At 37.8% G+C, this 20209-nt stretch overlaps 1 pseudogene across 1 annotated transcript in view; it reads left to right on the forward strand.

Moving 5' to 3' along the window:
- The window catches only part of LOC149141502 (ubiquitin C-terminal hydrolase 13-like), a 239702-nt pseudogene that overhangs the window by 120149 nt on the left and 99344 nt on the right, over positions 1-20209 (forward strand). The window contains exons 17-20 of the transcript XR_016264985.1: positions 270-355; positions 462-570; positions 754-822; positions 1002-1112. The product of XR_016264985.1 is annotated as a ubiquitin C-terminal hydrolase 13-like (transcript). The remainder of the gene's footprint in view (positions 1-269; positions 356-461; positions 571-753; positions 823-1001; positions 1113-20209) is intronic.

Raw genomic sequence — 20209 nt, forward strand, 5'->3', positions numbered from 1 at the left:
CTTAGAACTATTAATCTGTTTATTACTAATGTGACTACTCAAATGTTATCATTTTGCAGTAGTGGTAGAAGATGTAGGCTCCCTTTGATATATTATCTGGAGTTGTTTCTCATCTTTCTTGTCCATAGAGATATCTTACCTTTGTTGCATATCATTGTATATTTTGAGTTGCTAAAACGATGTCCGATATTTGAATGGTGCTAGCTTTTCAGTTGTGATAAACATTATGACATGTTAGCTGATAATGATTTATAGTTTAAAATCTGTAGGATCTTCGATTGCTCCCACCTGATAAAACAAAAGATGATATACTTTTGTTTTTCAAACTCTATGATCCAGTGAGAGAAGAGCTCAGGTAATAGCTTGTGTATCATAAATGTTCTAAATCACTCCCCCCTTCAATACAATACCTTGTAGGATGTTTTATTGGGTCTATATAATTAAGTGTTGTTGTCTTTCAGGTATGTTGGGAGGCTTTTTGTCAAGGCTCTGGGAAAGCCAATAGAAATTATTACAAAGCTGAATGCCATGGTTGGTTTTCCACCAGATGAGGAAATTGATCTTTACGAGGTTAGTTGAATAAAAGCTTTTGGATACTGTGACACTAATTAGTGACAATGTCACGTGGTGCTTGTCATATTTATTATAAGTATTCTTATTCCAAGGTATATATGGATCCTAGTTGCACCTATTTTGTTGGTTTTCCATGATCCAGTGGTTAATGTTTTATGCATTGGGTGTTGTAATATGTAGGAAATCAAATTTGAACCAAATGTCATGTGTGAACCCATTGAAAAGAGAAGTACTTTTCGATCTAGCCAGGTTAGTTCAGTTTTATACCATTGTTGTCAATACTTGTTTTATCTTTATTGTATCTTTATTCATTTTAGAAAGGGTCAGTGAGGGGATTTATTATATGAAATTCATGCAATGCAGTTTGTTACTAAGCATGGGTCCCTCACTATATTATTTCTATATTTGTGGTGATGTCAATCATGCAGCTTGAAGATGGGGACATCATTTGTTTTCAGAGATCTCTTGCTACATCTGAAGAGGATATACACCAATTTCCAGATGTTCCTTCATTCCTGGATTATGTTCGTACTCGGCAGGTACATAATCTACTGAGAGCACTGTATTTTTTCACACTTACAATTTCTTGGACAAGTCTTCTATCATTTAATTTGTTTGCAGTGCCTCTTCTAACTGATGTAAAATTATTATTAAAGAAAATGAAGGTTTCAATTAGTACTGTAGATTATATGGCACAAGCACTTGTATGAATTATAAGTTGTCAAACAAGGCTTTCTCTTATTTATGCTGGTTTTAAAGCTTCTTTTGGATGTGGGCAAATATGTAATTGTGCATAATTATTTCCCTTTGAATGTCAAGATTTTGTACTTGCTGTATGGTTTGAAATATATTTAGCCTGCCAAGTTCTTTCAATTGAGTTATTAATTCTTAGGGCATTTGTGGTCTTTTTGATGACTTTCTGTGGATTTTAAGAGTGTTCATGCCATATTTGGTTCATTATATTTGGCATAGATTTATACCTGTCTAATTATACAGGGCATAAGTTGATAGCTGTGCTAAATTCTCAAATATGTAGTGAAAATTCTGTAAATAACTGTGCCTCGAAATTTGATTCAACTCATCGATATTCATACAAATTTTGCATTTGTTAGAACCATGAACAAATATTCTAGGGGATAAATGTTGCACTTCCTCAGATAACACCATGTGGAGCATGGAAATGCTCTGGTTTTTGGCAACCATATACTCAAAAATCTAGGGAACAGGAAATAATATATCTATAAATAGGTGACCATGTTGGAAGGAAATTCTTTATATAGATGGTGTGCATTTCGATGCATGGATAATAAGCTTTGGAATTTCATCCTTTAAAACCTGTTGTGTCTTTGTTCTTATTTTTATTCAATTTTTTTTTCCTTAATTCTAAGTCATGGTGCCTGTCTATTCCTTGAAAACAAGCAGAGTAGTTTTTATGTGTTAATTTTAGGCAACAATGGTATGTTCTATGCTTTAGAGCAATTTTACTTCAATTTCTTTATTAGCCCAATATCAATATTCAGATTAGCAATCACATCAACATGATAGAAAAATGCAGATAGAACATAAACATAAACAGTAGAAGACAAACCAAGACAAGAGGACACAAGATGTGGCACCACCCAGGGACAAACTCCAATGTGGGGAAACCCTTGATCAAATCTTCTTTTAGTCTTCAACAGTTCAGTAGAGAGAGAGTACAATCTACAAATCTGATAATCTATAACAGTAGCAAAAGAGCCCTAACCAGAAAAGTCAATGCTGGTCAACAAGGCAGATTTAACCCTCAGCTAATCGGTCGACTTCAGTCAACTTCGGCCTCCAAACAGTAAGATAAAACAGCCCTCAAAACAGTCAAATTCAGCCCAGTCAAAGTCTGGTCAAACAGCCCACCTGCGGTCAGCCCTAGCTGTAGTCAACGCTGGTCAACAGTGAACATTTAGCCTCGATTTCTGTGCCCAGAAATGTGGCCTGCCCAAACAGAGATAGCCCTCTCAAAAATGCAATCAAAGGAGGTCAACACATGCTGGTCAACACTTGGTCAAACCAATGTGGAAAAAGTCGAAGTCGGAATTAATTCGGCAAGGGTCCAAAAGTTGAAAAACTCGTCAAAGTCGGGAGTTTTTTGAAAAAGTCGGCAAAATTAAAAAAACACAAAATTATTCATTTTTATTTTATTTTTTTTAACATCTAGAGTATCCACAACATCAAATAAATGCATTTCCACATAAACATGTAAAGAAAGCTAATATATAATATGTATATGAAGTCTAATGCTACATCACATATCAAAATAGTGAATCAACCCCTGAATTTTGGGTCCCGTCTGAGTCTCAACTCTCAAGAGTCAAAATATCAACAAAAAATATAATAAATGTATATCATGAGTCATCTAAAAGTCATCAAGTAATCAGTCACTGAGATCCTATTCCCCTTTTAATTTTTGTTTCCGCTAATTGTATTAAGAAATAAGTCATGCATTTATTCAGTAGATTGTAATCTGCTTGGGTAATAAGGTGTCAGGTGGTAGGTCCAATGAAAATTAACAGTGAGTATCACAGTAGATGTGAAAATTAACGCTTGGTGACTCCAAGCTGCTTATTTTCTGAGAAAACAGTAGATGTCAGATTACTAACCTAGCCTTGGCATCTATTATTCAAAAACTCTTGGAGGTAAAATCCACTTCTGATACATAACCTTTGCCCACATTTATAGGGAGTTCACCACTAAAGAAGATTCCCTTTCAAAACGTGCTCTCATTGCAGGAAGGATCTTTGTTGGCACAAGATTTCACAGGTACTTTGTTCCTGTCTGAAAAATGGGTTCTTTTTTGAGGCACTAGTTTTGTTTTTTTTGGACAGGTTGTTGCTATTTGATCTTCATGACCTCCTCTTTGTTGTTTCTTCTAGAAGCATTCAACAATTGTAACAATGTTTTTGATGGTGTGGGGTTCTTTCTACGGAAGACTGTTGTATGCCTGTCCTTTTGGTACTTTTGTAATATTTTGAAGGGGCAATGGCTGTTAGAGTCTGGATCACTAAAAGCCTGGAGGCTTAGCCAATGTATACTTTGCTTTCTAACTAGAAATATGAAGTATAAAGATTTGTTTTTCCTTGGAAAACAAAAAAATATCTTAACCTCAAAACTAACAGATTACAAATGAGACTGCTATGCTCGCAAGAAGTATGACAAACAATACAATGCAATAACTTGAAAATGCATGGATGGAAGCTTCAATTTACAGTTTTTTCACCTTTGTGGCCTCTTTATCCACGGCCTGGGAAGGGAGGCAGACTTTTTGGGTCAACTCCCGATTAAATCGGGAGTATAAGGAAAAAATCGGGATTTTTTCCTTTGTGAAAAAGTCGCCAAAAAGTCGGGGGATTAAATCGTTTAGTTCAAAAAATCGCGTTTTTAGGATTAAATCAGGATTTTTTCCAGACTTTTTCCACACTGGGTCAAACTATCCAGAAATTCGGTCTCCTGAAATTTCGCTCTCTTGAAATTTCGGCCTCCTGAAATTTCACTCTCTTGAAATTTCGGCTGTGTGGAGAGAGGCCCATAAATTTGTATCCAATCAATGAGGAGAGAGAGAGAGAAGTGTGAAGATGAGTGTGTCTAAATGATGCTAAGGCATCATGTATTTATAGAAAACATTGAGGATGAATAGACATAACTGTTGGGCTTTTGAGCCTACACAAGTTTTCATGTATTTATAGAAAACATTGAGGATGAATAGACATAACTGTTGGGCATCTGAGCCTACATAAGTTTGCTGGTTGACCTTGACAGTTTGTCTATAATCAAAATAAATTCATAACTTCATTTGTACATGTCGGAATCGGATGATATTTAGATCAATCCTACACCTCTCGGAGAGAGGAATCCAAGAAAAATATCAGCTGTCATAAATAAGATGACCCATGTGGAGTTTGGCCCTAGTTGCCAATTTTAACACTCCCTCTCAACTATGGAGAACTCCATCTGCTAATCCATCTGCCAATCTATACTATCTCTTCCATCAATGCATTGCTCTGCTCCGCTGAACTATGAAGAAGAAGAAGTGATCAAGAATGTATCAGACCATTCTCTACTGACCTGAAGTCAGTCCCAATCAAAGGAGAGTGTGTGATACCACTCTTATTGACCCGAAGTCAATTCCAATCAAAAGAGAGTGTCTCATACAACTCTTACTAACCCGAAGTCAGTTCCAATTGATCCCAGATCAATATCGGCCATCGTAGCATAGGGAGTACGGTAGTACACGATGAATCCATTGCTAAGTTGCACGAAACGTGGAAATGGGTATGAGTTTCCGAAACGGGCACGAGTACGAAACACGACCTCCCCAAATTTTGGAAATGGGGAAACGCGAATATATATATATATATATATATATATAGATGTGCAATCATAAAGCATACATGATACATTATAATTTATTACATTTAAACATTATGATTAAATTTACATCACATTTACTCATGAATGATCACATAATGAAAATAAAAATATCGGAATATCCAAAAGCAACCTTTATTATATATCCAAATCTCAAAATCAGCCTTTATTATATATTAATATATGAGGTTTCAAGTACAATAAAGACTATAAGGCTGCAAGAACTATAGAGACAAAAGACTAATCCTCATTAAAAATAGAAGCAGAACAATGCTCAACAGTGGATGGTGGTGTTGAAGAAGATGATGGGCCAATTCCACTTCCAGTCTGGACATCAATATTCAGGGCAGCAAGAGAGAGATCCAAATCAAGACTTTTTGCATCCACATCCCATTCTTTAGAAGGACCATTGTTGTATTCTGGACCCCTACGAGATGCAAGGTGAAGGTTGGAGTGCACATAAACAAGATCCTCTGCCTTATGTGAGCCCAACCTATTGCGCTTCACAGAATGAATAAAACCATAAGTGCTCCAATTCCTTTCTGCTGATGAAGAGGTTGCCACTTGTGAAGAATATGAATGGCAAAGTTTTGCAAATGTACACCATTTTCTCCATGAAAAATCCACCACCTAACTGTATTCATGGTGCTTCTCTCCTCCAAAGCTGATATATCTGCATACTCATCTATTCCTGCAGCAAAACTGACAAATTCTTCCTTTACCTCCCTGTGTAGATGAGAAGGAAACATTCTCATAAGGGCTTTTTTCACCCCATTAGCCACCTCTTTATCCTTATGGGGTGCCTTCCTCTTCCCATTGCTTTGAGCAATAAGCTCCTCATCATAAAATTTGGGGTTCAAGGCATGTGCTAAAGTGTGCAATGGAGTGTTGAAATTGTTCCACCTATCAACAATGATTTTCTTGACTAAACCAGCAAAATGATCATCAACAAACAAAAGTTGTGGAGACTCTTGCGAAATGATTTCCATAGTTTTCTCAACCATGGAATCCATGCCATCATATACCTCTCCTAAGAAAGGTTGGTCAGTGTCAGCACTTTGAAGAAGCTCAAATGCAGGGGTTGTGAACTTTAGCAAGAAATCTACCTTGCTCCACCAATCCTCATCAAGGCACAATCTACGCACCATATATCTCTGCTCTGAATCTGCTTGTCTCCACTCAATCCAAAGTTGACTCACCACCATAGAAACTAATGCATGCTTAACCTCAACAAGGCGGCGCAACATTAGGAAGTTTGAGGCATATCTTGTCTTAACAACTTTTAACAACTCCAATTTGGAGTACTCTCGAAATATGGCTTGAGATTGGTGGTGGTTGGTGATGAATTTGACAATCTCCCTTGCTTCCCCTCTGATTTCCTTTATCCAGGAAACTTTGTTGTCGATCTCCTCTAAGATCAGATTCACATTATGGACGATGCATGGTGTCCAAAAGATGTGGTCATACCTCCCCTCAATAATTAAACCTGCAGCTTTGCAAACTGGTGCATTATCCGTGATAACTTGCACCACCTTGTTAGGCCCTATTTGTTCAATAGATTTTATAATAACATCAGGAATGAACTGTGCATCTTTTACCTCTCCTGAGCAGGCTTCCGCCTTGATAAACATTGCTCCTTTGGGGGAAGTGGCAATGATATTTATCAATGGTCTGCGCCTTGTATCTGTCCATCCATCTGAGACTATGGTAACCCTAGAGCTACTCCAGGAAGAACGAATTGGTGATAAAATATCCTCCACAAGCTCCTTCTCATTTTTGAGAAGCTAAGTTCTGACTTTCTCATAGTTGGGCCCCTTGTACCCTTGAGGAGCTTTGTTAATTGCCCTTATCATATCTTGCTAGTAAGGAGAGAGAACAACATTGAATGGGATACCACATGCGTAAATGCACCTAGCCACTCTGGAATCAGTTTCTTCTCTCGCTTGCACATTCACCAATTTAGCAATTCTACTATCCTGAGCTAAGGGGATGCCCCTCTGGTATTTTTGGGTGCTGGTTGTTCATGTTGTTGAGTGGCACTGACTCTCCTCTTTCTTGCTTCAACTACAATCCTTGGCTCAATGTTAGATGGAGCTTGAAGAGTAGCTTTAGTAAGCTTATCATGCCTTCTCTTAATAACATCCGCCTCATCTTGCTCTCTTTGACATGCCCTCCTCTGCTGTTTTGTGCAACCCACAACCCCCTATCCTCCTCCATGCAAAAGATGTGCCTTCACTCTTGGGTAGGAGCCCTTGTACGAATTATTGCAAATATTACATCCCATGAGCCACCACCTCCACATTTTTGAAGATTCTTAACATGCCTCCAAAGAGGATAATATTCAGCCCTTGGGTTGGCCCTAGGGCTTGAAATTGTAGCTGCACTTTGGTTGGAAGCCATTGCTGCAAAAAATAAAAATAAAAAAAATCTGTAAATAAAAACGTTTTTTAAATTTTTGGCAGCATAAACCCTCGAAAAATTGAAGAAATAGTAGGAAAAAACTAAGAAAATGAATGTTGCTTACCCAAATTAATTTTCGGTAGCTGAAGCTACCCCAAAATGCCAGAAAAAACGAGAAATATGGCTGTAGCTGAGCCAAAAAACCAAGAATGCCATAGCCGGAAACTCTGCACCCCAAATCTGCTGCTGAAATCTCTTTCTCTTGCTCTTGCTCCTGAAATATCCTTTGCTCACTATTGAAAACACCCTAGCTGAAACCACTGCTCTCTTCCTCTCTTCTCCTTTGCTAAAATCGTCAATCTCCAAGAGAAACGACTTGCTCAATTGTGTGATGAGAGAATGAGGCGAAGGTCACTTTTATAACTTGAGAGAGGCATCTAGAAGCAACTAGAAGCCACTTTAGTCACCCAATTAAAAAATAGAAAACAAAATTAAAAAAATCTAAGAAAAAGTCAATCTGCGTGGGGAAACTCCACCGTACGGCCCGAAAACTCATTTCCGGCCATACTTGCCATGTGTCCTCCTCGAGAAATGGGACAATATTGTCGGAAACGAGTTTTTGGGCCGTACCGTATGGGTTTCCCCATTTCCGTTTCGTTTCCGTATGGAAACAGACCCTCTGCCCATGTTTCCTACAACTTAGGTCCATCGGTAGTACTATGGTCCCTATCCTCATTTCCCTACTCATCGACCAGATGAGAGGTACTTCCCATGAGTCCTAGACTACATGGGTAGGATGTCTCAGCAGGAGAAGGATGAACCACTCATCTTGCCTACATGTCGCCAAGGGGTATCGCAGGGGAAGGCTGAACCACTCACCCTGTACACTACAAACCACTAGGGAAAGGATGAACCACTCACCCTCTACACTGCAAACCACTAAGGGAAGGTTGAACCACTCACCCTATGGTTGCTCATCGCTCCAAGAAGTACCCCAAGCCCCCCGGAGTTCGTAGAGCTCAATGTCCATCTCATACAGGACCCTCATAAGAGGGTCTCTCCATGACTCCAAGTCGTTCTAGGAAGGCCAAGAACTTGACCTTCCCTAGGGGCTTTGTCAGAATATCGGCGACTTGCTGATCAGTCCTAATGTGATGGAGCCTTATTGCTCCTCGTTGTACCATATCCCGGATAAAGTGGTACTTGATATCTATATGCTTGGAGTGATCATGAAACACAAGATTCCTAGATAATCGGATCCCACTCTGGTTGTTGCAAAGGATCATGGTGGTATCCAACACATGTCCAAATAGCTCACTGAAGAGATTCCTCAACCAGATAGCTTCACATGAGGCCATACTAACAGTTATGTATTCGACCTCGATGGTGCTCAAGGCAACTAATTTCTGTTCTTGTTCATCTAGGATGTCGAAGCAGAACCCAAATAAAAACAACATCTAGAAGTGCTCCTGCGATCCACCACACTGCCAGCCCAATCAGCATCAGAATAACAATGCAGCCTCACATCTCCGGCAGTGTATCTTAGTCCATGAGTGATTGTGCGTCGAAGATATCTCAAAAGATTCTTGGCACCAATATAATGTATATGATAGGCTCAACCATATATTGGCTCAATGTGCTAACTGCAAAACATATGTCCGAACGGGAGTTTACCAAGAACATTAGTGCTCCTATGAGTTGACGATACTCAGAAGCATTTCCCAATTCAGGTCCAATAGCACTACCACATAACTTCTTAAAGTAAAGTTCCATTGGAGTAGTCACAGGCTTGCAGTCCACCATCCCAAATCTTTCCAATATCTTCACAACATATTTTCCTTGAGAGAGGAAAATTTCACCTGGCTTTTGCCAGACCTCCAACCTAGGAAAAAGTGCATCGGTCTTAGGTCCTTCATCTCAAATTCAGAATCCAACTCCCTCTTCTATTTGTGAATGAGAGGGTCTGCACTTGTCAGAAAGAGGTCGTCCACATAAAGTACCAGAATGAGAGGTTTATTATTTTCAACCTTAAAGTAAAGGTTCGGATCGGCTTCACTTCTTGTGAATCCCAACTTCATCAGCTAGCTATCGATCCTCTCATACCAAGCCCGAGGTGCTTGCTTCAATCCATACAGATCTTTCTTCAACCTGCATACATGAGATTCCCGATCATGAACCTCAAACCCCTCGGGTTGTTCCACATAGACTTCCTCTTTGATTGAACCATGCAAGAAAGCGGTCTTGACATCCATCTGATGTAGGTTCCATTCTTGCGAGGCAGCAAGGGCTATGATTGAGCGGATGGTGGTGTGTCGGGCAACGAGTGCAAATATCTCATTGTAATCTACACCTTCCTTTTGGAGAAGCCTCAAGCAACAAAGCGAGCCTTAAAATTTTCTGCACTTCCATTAGCTCCATGCTTGATTTTGTAGAGCCACTTAGAGGGGACAACTGATTTTTCTTGGGCTCATGAGGAGGAGGATCAATAGGATCCATAGGTACATCAACATCAGGTGTCGTTTCGTCTTCTTTTGCACCCTGATTTCCGGTGTCAGCTTCTTTGTCCTTCCTTAGGATAGGAAGGTTGTTGATCTTCCTTAGGGCCATATCTTCGTCGAAGGTGGCATCATGACTTATCTCAACTTCCTTTTGACCAGCCACAAATTCTATATCCCTTAGAATTTTCAGTATAGCCCACAAAGATTCCTTTCTTACCAGATGCACCCAATTTGCTTCTTTCCTCTTTCGGCACATGAAAATATACAGGACTTCCAAAAATTCTAAAATGAGAGACACCTGGTTTCTTACCAGTGAACATTTCTTCAGGAGTCTTGGAGTCCGTTGCTTGATGAGGGCATCGGTTTTGATCATACATGGCGGTATTGGCAGCTTCAACCCATAGGAACTTCGAAAGGCCTTGATCATGAAGCATGGCACAAACTGCTTCTACAATAGAACGATTCTTCCTTTCAGCCACACATTCTGCTAAGGAGTGTATGGCATCGTCGTCTCCCTCTTAATGCCAGCTTCTCTGCAATAATCTTGGAATTCATTGGATTCGAACTTGGTCCCATTATTAGTCCTCAATAGCTTGATTTTCTTCTCGGATTGGTTTTCGATCAAGGCTTTGAAGTGTCAGAACCAGGTGAACACTTCATCCTTCTTCTTCAAGAAGTAGATCCAGGTCTTGCAAGAATAATCATCCGTAAAGGTGAGATAATATAAGTATCCTCCCAAAGAGTTTACGGGCATCATATTAGATATGTCGGAGTGGATCAATTGCAATATATCTGTGGTCTTGCTATTACTTGAGGGGAATGGTCCCCTTGTAAGTTTTCCTTCGGCACATCCCGGACATACACCTTCATGCTCTACTTTGAACTTGGGCATACCTGTCACCATCTGTCTCACATCGGGTAGGGCCTTATAATGAAGATGGGAAAACCTCTGGTGCCATAGTTCAGATTGTAGAGATGTGTCGCAAGACATGGCTCCCAATGGACTTCCTCCAACTTGATACAAAGTGTCAACCCTGAACCCAAAAGTAAAAGCATCTTTAAAATTTCTTTTCCAAACACGTACCTTTCCATCGATGAATTCCACCTTGAATACTTTGTCCTCTATGGCTGAAATGGACACTAGGTTCTTCTTGAGATCAGGTACATATAGTACTTCTTGCAAATGAATAGTGTTACCTTGATTCAATTGAAGGGTAACATTCCCTACTCCCTTTACAGGATAGGTGGCATCGTCTAAAAGGATGATCTCCAAGTTTGTCTCCTTTTCTATTAGATTAGAGAGGGATTCCTTGTATCCGGTGAAGTGCCTTGAGGCACCACTATCAATCAGCCAATTTCCCAAAGTGTCCGGAGGAGAGGCAGTGGAGAGGGCCGATATAAGATATTACTCTTTTTCTTATTGTTAACAACATTTGATTCTTCATACTTGGAATTCCTTGATTTCTTGGAGGGTCGACCATTTCCTTGATGTCCCGCATTCCTTTTTCCTTTGCCATTGGACCTGCCATTCCTTTGATCATTGTTGTTTAAGTTGCCCCTGGAATGATTGTGATCATCATCATGCGATGTGTCCCTTCTATTTGGACACTCCCTTGCATAGTGGCCAAACTTATTGCAAACAAAGCACCTGCCCTTCCTTCCTCCCTTAGATCCAGGCTTTTCATGGAAATGACCTTTAGACCTTGCATTATTTCTCCTTTTGGAGCAGAGAATGCAGTGGGGTTGCTTCTATTAGAAGACATTTCTTGCTCCACCATTCTTGTTTCTTCTTGAATGCATCTCGACATCAATTCTTGAAACCCTGGAATTCGATCATTGTTGAGGACGGTGGTTCTAAATACATACCACTCAGGTGGGAGTCCTCCAAGGGTGGTGAGAGTAAGTTCCCTGTCAGGAACGACTTCTCCAATCAATCATTCTTTATCTCAGTAATCCTCACGAAATAGGATTGAATATCCTCATCCTTGCCCTTCTTAATATCCTTCAACTTATTCTTGAGAAATAGAATTTGATTAGCATTACTAAGCTTGAACATGCCGACCAACCTATCGTAGATCTCCTTGGAGGTCTTCAATTCGGAGATGTAGCCCACTAGATGCTTGTCAATGGAATCCTCGATAATCTTCTTTACTTTGACTTTAGCCCTATTGTACTTGGTCTTTGCGACAGCTGGTGCATTTGAAGGAGGTTCAGGGATTTTACATTGCACATAGTCTATCACTTCTTTTTCTTCCAAGGTCAAATCAAGAGACGTCTTCCATCCAAGATAGTCAGATTTATCATGGAGCTTGTCTTCAGTCGGGAAGTAGGATGAGGAACCCATTGAACCTTTTGTCCTCGTCTAACTGTCTTTGGTGATTACTCTTTCACTCTTTCTTGGGCTTTGTCTTCACCTCAACTCTGATACCATGTTAATTTTAGGCAACAATGGTATGTTCTATGCTTTAGAGCAATTTTACTTCAATTTCTTTATTAGTCTAGTATCAATATTCAGATTAGCAATCATATCAACATGATAGTAAAATGCAGATAGAACATAAACATAAACAGTAGAAGACAAGCCAAGACAAGAGGACACAAGATGTGGCACCAGCCAGGGACAAACCCCAATGTGGGGAAACCCTTGATCAAATCTTCTTTTAGTCTTCAATAGTTCAACAGAGAGAGATAGTACAATTTACAAATCTGATAATTTATAACAGCAGCAAAAGAGCCCTAACCAGAAAAGTCAACGCTGGTCAATAGGGCAGATTTGACCCTCAGCAAATCGGTCAACTTCAGTCAACTTCGACCTCCAAACAGCAAGATAAAACAACCCTCAAAATAGTCAAATTCAGCCTAGTCAAAGTTTGGTCAAACAGCCCACCTGCGGTCAGCCCTAGCTGCAGTCAATGCTGGTCAACAGTCAATGTTTAGCCTCGATTTCTGTGCCCAGAAATGTGGCCTGCCCAAACAGAGATAGCCCTCACAAAAACGCAATCAAAAGAGGTCAATGCATGTTGGTCAACGCTTGGTCAAACTGTCCAGAAATTCAGTCTCCTGAAATTTCGCTCTCCTGAAATTTCACTCGCCTGAAATTTCGTACGTGTGGAGAGAGAGGCCCAGAAATCTGTATCCAGTCAATGAGGAGAGAGAGAAAAGTGTGAAGATGAGTGTGTCCAAATGAGGCTAAGACATCATGTATTTATAGCAAACATTGAGGATGAATATATGTGACTGTTGGGCTTCTGAGCCTACATAAGTTTGCTGGTCGACCTTGACAATTTGTCCATAATCAAAATAAATTCATAATTTCATTTGTACATGTCGGAATCGGATGATCTTTAGATCAATCCTGCACTTCTCAGAGAAAGGAATCCAAGAAAAATATCAACGGTCATAAATAAGATGACCCATGTGGAGTTTGGCCGTAGTTGCCAATTTTAAAATTATGGTAATGTAATGGCATCTACATACCTGGTAGGAAATATATGTGAAACATTTGAAGTGTCCTGTACAGAAATGATCATGAAGTAAAATGCTTAGAATCTCTATTACATAGTACCCAGATATTAATTTTCTGATTTCTATTCAGTAAGAACTGTAGTTCTCATGTGATGCCCTGCTTTTAATTATATGTCTATTATAATCATCAGGGCCACAAAAATTCTTCAAATTTTATGAAATATCTTAGGTTTGCCAAGGTCTGTGTTGAGAGTGCTTTGTATTTTTTCTATAGCATCGTTTATGTTTTCCTTGAATTTGTTTCTGTACCATAAATGTTTCCTGTACCGAAATGGGCACTGAGTTCATTGCTAAGAATCTCAATTACGTAGCTCAAAAATGTTAATTACATGATTTCAATTATAATGCACTGTAGTTCCCTGGTGATGTCCTCCGTTATGTTGTGAAAATTGTGTACATAACTGTGCCTCAAAATTTGATTTAACTTATTGCTATGCATACAAATTTTGTATTTGTTAGAACCATGAACAAATATTGTAGGGTATAAATGTTGCACTTCCTCAGACAATGCCATGTGGAGCATGGAAATGCTTTGGCTTTTGGCAACCATATACACAAAATTCTAGGAAACAGGAAAATATATCTACATAAGTGAATATGTTGGAAGGAAATTCTTTATATAGATGGTGTGCATTTAGATGCATGGATAGGATTTAAAAAAAATTATTTCTTAAAACCTGTTGTGACCTTAATTTATTATTCAATTTTTTTCTTAATTCTAAGTTATGGTGCCTGTCTATTCCTTGAAAACAAATGGAGTAGTTTTTATAGTAATGTAATGGCATTTACATACTTGGTAGGAAATGTATGGGAAACACTTGAAGTCATGGTGCCTGTCTATCCCTCAAAAACGAATGGAGTAGATTTTATAGTAATGTAATGGCATCTACATACTTGGTAGGAAATGTATGGGAAACATTTGATGTTTCCTGTACAGAAATGATCATGAGGTAAAATGCCTAGAATCTCTATTACATAGCACCCAAATATTAATTTTCTGATTTCTATTAATGAAGAATTTCATGTGATGCCCTGCATTTAATTATATGTCTATTAGGATCATGGTGGTCAAACTGGATGGGTTTTGACCAAGGGTCACACCCATTCACAAGGTGGGCCGAATTGATCTTTGGGGCCTACATCAAGGCAAGAAATAATAATTTTTATTTTCCATATTTAATATTTTCCTGGGCCAATTTAGGAGGCCAATTTGGCATGCAGGAATGCCTCACGAAGCTAGAAAAATCAACACTCCCTCTTAGCAAGGGAGGTATTCTCTTGCAACAAATTTCCCTTAAGCTGGGAATTCTCCTTCCTTAAGAAGAGTTACATGAGCTTGTCATAATGATGCATGTCTTTCTGATCAACATAAATATCGAAGGTGGGTCAAAATCCTTCATGGCTCCTCAGGAAAATATATCAAATTCTTTTGGTCATGACCTTAGCCTAGGTATCAAATTTTTTCTATACTTAAGCGGCATGCTCTAATACCAATGTAACTAACACGTTTGTATACTTCAGAGGAATGCTCTAGTATGAATGTAACAAACAAAGTTCGTATACTTAGAAGTTAAATACTTCAGAAGACTTGGAATATAAAAATCTCCATTGAAGATACAAGAATATATATTAAAATGTATGAATAAGAATGATGATACAAATGCTAGTGAGGGCCTTCTTATATACTTTAGGTAGGTGTCTCTTTATGAACGGTCATGTCCTTGGGGACATACCTCTTCATTAACTAATTACTAATTACTAATTAATCATTATTTATCATGTGTTATTATTATTTATATTTACATTATTTATATCTATATTTTATTCATAACATTGCCTTCCTTCTCAAAAAGCTTTGTCCTCAAAGCTTATTGATGAAAAGGCTTGATCTCTTTTTCTGTTTTGAATGTCTTCTCGTCTCGGAATTGTCATCTTCGTTGATACAAGTTGATATGATCCTTGGAGTGATATATAAAATTGTTGCATGGAGGAAGGATCCGATCATCCTAAATCAATCTTCTGCAGAATCTTGCGGTTACTAGATACTTCGTGTGAACTTTTATCACAAGACTGAATTGCACTGACATTAGTAGTCTTCGAAACAAAAGTTTGTTGTTTCTGATCTGAGTGATACAAATATGCAGATTGATTGAGTTGTCTGCTCTTGTGATTCAGATGTCAATAGGGAGTTCTTGTGGTTTGATTTTCCCTTATCTTGTGTGTGACAACTTCCTGATTTACTTCAAATACTGATGTTGTTGAGTTGGTTACAAAATCTTCATTTGGATTTTTCATCATTTGAACTGCAACATCTGAATATGTTTTTCCTTCAACTGGTTTGTCCTCTTTTTGAGTTGTGATATTGACTGGATCAGTATTCGTTCCCTTATCTTCAATTTGGACGGTTACATCTGACGACTTCGATACATCTTTCGTGATGAGTTCTTCTAATTTATTTTTCAATGATTGCTTATCATTTTTAAGTTTCTTAATTTGAGTGAGTAATTTCTCACTATGGTCCTTAAGACAAGTAATTTCTTCGTTTTTGTCAGCTATGATTTTGTCAACTTCTCTTTGCATATTTTGTATTTCTTTTTTACCTTCTTGAATAATTACTTTTGAGATTTCTTGTATGTTTTCTGGCGTCACTGAATCAGGTTTCAAAGTAAAATCCTGTAATGTTATTTTTTTCTTTTTGTATGAAAATGTCAAAAACTTCTTTTTCGTATTTAAGATGAAGGACCCTAGACTTTCCATCTAGGGAGAACCCAAAATAATGTCACCTTGAGTGTTCCATAGGGTTTGAACTGAGAATTGCGATATAAATGTATAATCCCCAATCTTTAACTCTAAATTGGTTATGCCATATTTTTTGTTGCCAAAACAGTCTAATTTTTCAATTATATTTGACTCGGGAATCACTAATTGGTTTGTGATTTTAGGCTTTATATAATTTTTATCTTCAGCAAGTGAGATGGAAAAATAGTAACATCTTTTCCTACAATAGCCCCTTTAATTTTAAATAGCACTGAAACGTAATTACGTGAGGTCTCTGAAAATGTTCCTTCCTTTGTTTCCAAATTAGATTCCATATTCCCTTTGATGAAAATATCTTAATAATTCACTTATTCCTGAATTTTTTATGAAATATTTTTTTACTGATAATAAGGTCTTTTTTTTATAATTAAATATTTCTTCTTATTTATTTTTTATTTTTTTTATACATGAATGTCCCTTTTAATATATATATATATATATATATATAACTTGATAATAGTATTAGTTACTAATGGTATTATTTCGTTGATTTTACTTTTTTTCCTCCATAAAAACATAAACGTATTTCCACTTATACTTCTTACCACAAACTTTAAACAAATTAAAATTAATCCCACCAAAACTTTGAATTTTTTTTTTTGCTTTTTCCAACTTATAAATTACCTTAACTTAACCCAACCATATGGATAAGTCGTGTCTGTATTGATTGTGGCGTTTAGTCGATAATATGGTGGTGGATTGACTTGGGAAGGGTTGCAACTGTGGGGGGAGAGATGAAGCATTGCTCTGTGGTTGACTTGGTTAGGGTATGATGGTGATACGATTGTATGAAGAATTATTAGTTATATGATTGTTCAAATGTTTGTATAGGCGGATTGGATAAACAATAGACAGAAAAATGCAGCGATGGAGGTTGACTGGCCCACTTTCACACCTAGGCTTTGGAAAGGCCACTACGAGAAACGACTGCAAAAATTTAATGGTGGCGGTTGAATCAGTGATTGTAGAAAATTGTCCTCTACAAAGCGGAAATGCGGTGGTTGTTGGGAAAAATGTAATGCATGCCTGAAATGAACAGGGTGCGGGGGCGGTGGATGAGTGTAGATGTGGAGTAGCAACAGATGGTTTGATTATCAGTGGACAAGAGGAGATGGGGATCTAGCAGTGGCGTTCGATCTCTAGTTCGTTGCTTTGATGGTGACAGTGGGCAGCGGTCAACCACTGCAGGTGGGGCGTGGCTGGTTGTAGAAAATCATCCGGTCGGTGTGCTGGAAAACAACGGTAGAGGATACTCGCTTTTTTTTTGGGAGGAGTTTTAATTATAATTTCATATTTTTTTTCTTTAAATATATAACTCTTTCTTATTTATTTATTTCCCCAATATATCTATATATATATATATATTAATTATTATTATTATTATTTTTTATAATTCTCTATTTTCTTTATTTTTGGTATTTCTATTTTTTTTAAATTCTTTTTATAGAATTTTTTGCTTTTTTAAAAAAAATATATTGTCTTTTTTTTTTTAATATTTTAATTATTTAATAATTTAATGGCCAAGGGCCTCTGACGACCAAATGGAGAATTTCCAAAATTCTTGTAGCTAAACGCTTCAAAAACAACAAGGTTGACAAAGTTCGATGGCCAAAGGCTAGATCATACTGGCTCTGTGTAGCGCTTGAGCGACCAGAGGATCGAATAGCTCTGATACCAATGTAATGAACAAAGTTTGTACAGTTAGAAGTTAAATACTCTAGAATAATTGGAATATAAAGATCTCCATTGAAGATACATGAATATATATTAAAATGTATGAATAAGAATGATGATACAACTAAGAGTGAGGGTCTGCTTATATAACCTAGGTAGGTGTTCCTTTATGAACGATCATGTCTTAGGGACATACCTCTTCATTAACTAATTATTAATTAATCATTATTTATGATGTGTTATTATTATTTATATTTACATTATTTATATGTATATTTTATTCATAACACTAGGGTGGTTCAAAATCCTTCATTGCTCCTTAGACAAGTATATCAAATTCTTTTGGTCATGACCTTAGCATAGGTATCAAATTTTTTCTAACTCCTTGAGAATTTGCCTTGTGACTATTCACCTCTCTAGTCAGAATCTGTAATGTTCCTTTTTCTGGTGTTCCTTATGACAAGGTTAGGATGGACTTTCAGAGATGGGGGCACACAGGTCACAGGTACAGGTTGGTGTCATCGACGGGTCTAGGGGATTTTGGAGGGGTTTTGAGGAGTTTCTATGAGGTTTGATGGCATTTGCTTGGTATATTCCATCATCCACACATTTTGCCTTTCGTTTCGGTGCATTTCAATACCTTTCAAAAAATAGAGTTATTATTTGGCCTGACTCAATGGCATTTTGGGAGGAATACTTCATAGAACACCTTAGTGTAATAGCTTGTTGGAACTAGAACAAGAAGATCTACAGGATGGGATGTATGTTTCCATAACTTGAAGAGACATGGTGGTCAATTTACCCTTTTCCCGCATTAAAAAGAATATTTTAATTGAAATAAAAGAGGGGAAAGTGCTCCATGATTAAAATAATAATAAAATCAGAGGTTCTAGAGGGTCCCATCAGATCTATAAAAGAGGAGGAGAAGGCCATTGAAGGACATCTTGGATTTGATATTTCTTCTTGGACGAGAGGTTGGGAACTCGGTTCTCTACTTCCTTGGTAGCCCCAAGATGGAAACCCTCAGATGATTTAGTGAGATTGGGCGAGCACCCATCTCTCCTTGATGAATTCATCTAGAATTCACAGGAGAGCTTAACAGTGATAGTTCAATTTAGTTTTGGAGGCCGGTGCAGTGCAACAGATTATCTTGGAGGCTAACGCTCATCTTAGCTATTTTGGTTGTATATGCATGTAACCCTAGTTGGGTTGAGTTCGATTTCTGCAAATTTAGCAAAATATCCCATTTGGGACATTACAATGGTATTCAGAGTTGGTGTTCCTGCCAGCCTGAGGGTTAACTACAGACTGTCAATGGTTTATTTTGAAGGTGCATTGCAGAAAAAATATCCTTGCCAAAAAACCCAAATTTTATTGAAGATGACTTCTTGTTAATTCAGTTACCAAATTGTTGCATTTTTATTAAATGATCGACAAAATGGCGATGCTCAACGAATTTAAAAATCAAGATTATGAGGCCGTGAGAAATATGAATTATTCAAAAGGGACTTTCGGCCAAATTATATCAAATTTTTAATTTATAGGTGGGGCCGTCAAAATCATTCTGCCGATTCTTTATTTTGTGAAGAAAAAAGAGAAGGGCAAGTCCAAAGTTCATTTTCAAGCCAAATTTTATGAATTTTTTTGAGTTGCCATCAAATAGTGAGGGAGACATATTCGTTCCTCGTGAAGTTCGATCCTTCCGTTGCTCGCTGATATTCTTCCTCCATTTCGATCAAGCCTGCTAGTTGATGTGCCGCAAAAGCCGGATTTGCTGAAGGATTTTTCTTGCTTTCTTTCTAATCAGAGAATGGTATCTTAGTGCTACAGATCAACTTTGCAATTCTAGATCTAGTCCAGGTCGATTATCTTTCCTTCCAATTCAAAAGGATGAGACTTATAGCCTGTGTATTTGTAGACGATGAGCTCATAAATTAGTTGAAGCCACATTATTGTGGATGGAGAATTCAATATTCAGCTTGGTCAAACATTATGTGAGAAATCATGGGCATCCAAAAATTCTTTTCAGGGGTGTATCAATAATGTGAGAAAATAAAATCTCAAGGCCAAGTATTTCTTTTCAGGTGGATGGGATTGGAGGGAAATTGAAAGGGCCGATGAATTTTTTCCAAGACCGAAGGACCAAACAATATATATATATATATATAGCCTGTGTATTTGTAGAGGATGAGCTCATAAATTAGTTGAAGCCACATTATTGTGGATGGAGAATTCAATATTCAGCTTGGTCAAACATTATGTGAGAAATCATGGGCATCCAAAAATTCTTTTCAAGGGTATATCAATAATGTGAGAAAATAAAA

Source organism: Pinus tabuliformis, chromosome X (assembly GCF_031772625.1).
Source record: "Pinus tabuliformis cultivar Carrire ecotype Pingquan chromosome X, CPIR1, whole genome shotgun sequence".
NCBI lineage: Eukaryota > Viridiplantae > Streptophyta > Pinopsida > Pinales > Pinaceae > Pinus > Pinus tabuliformis.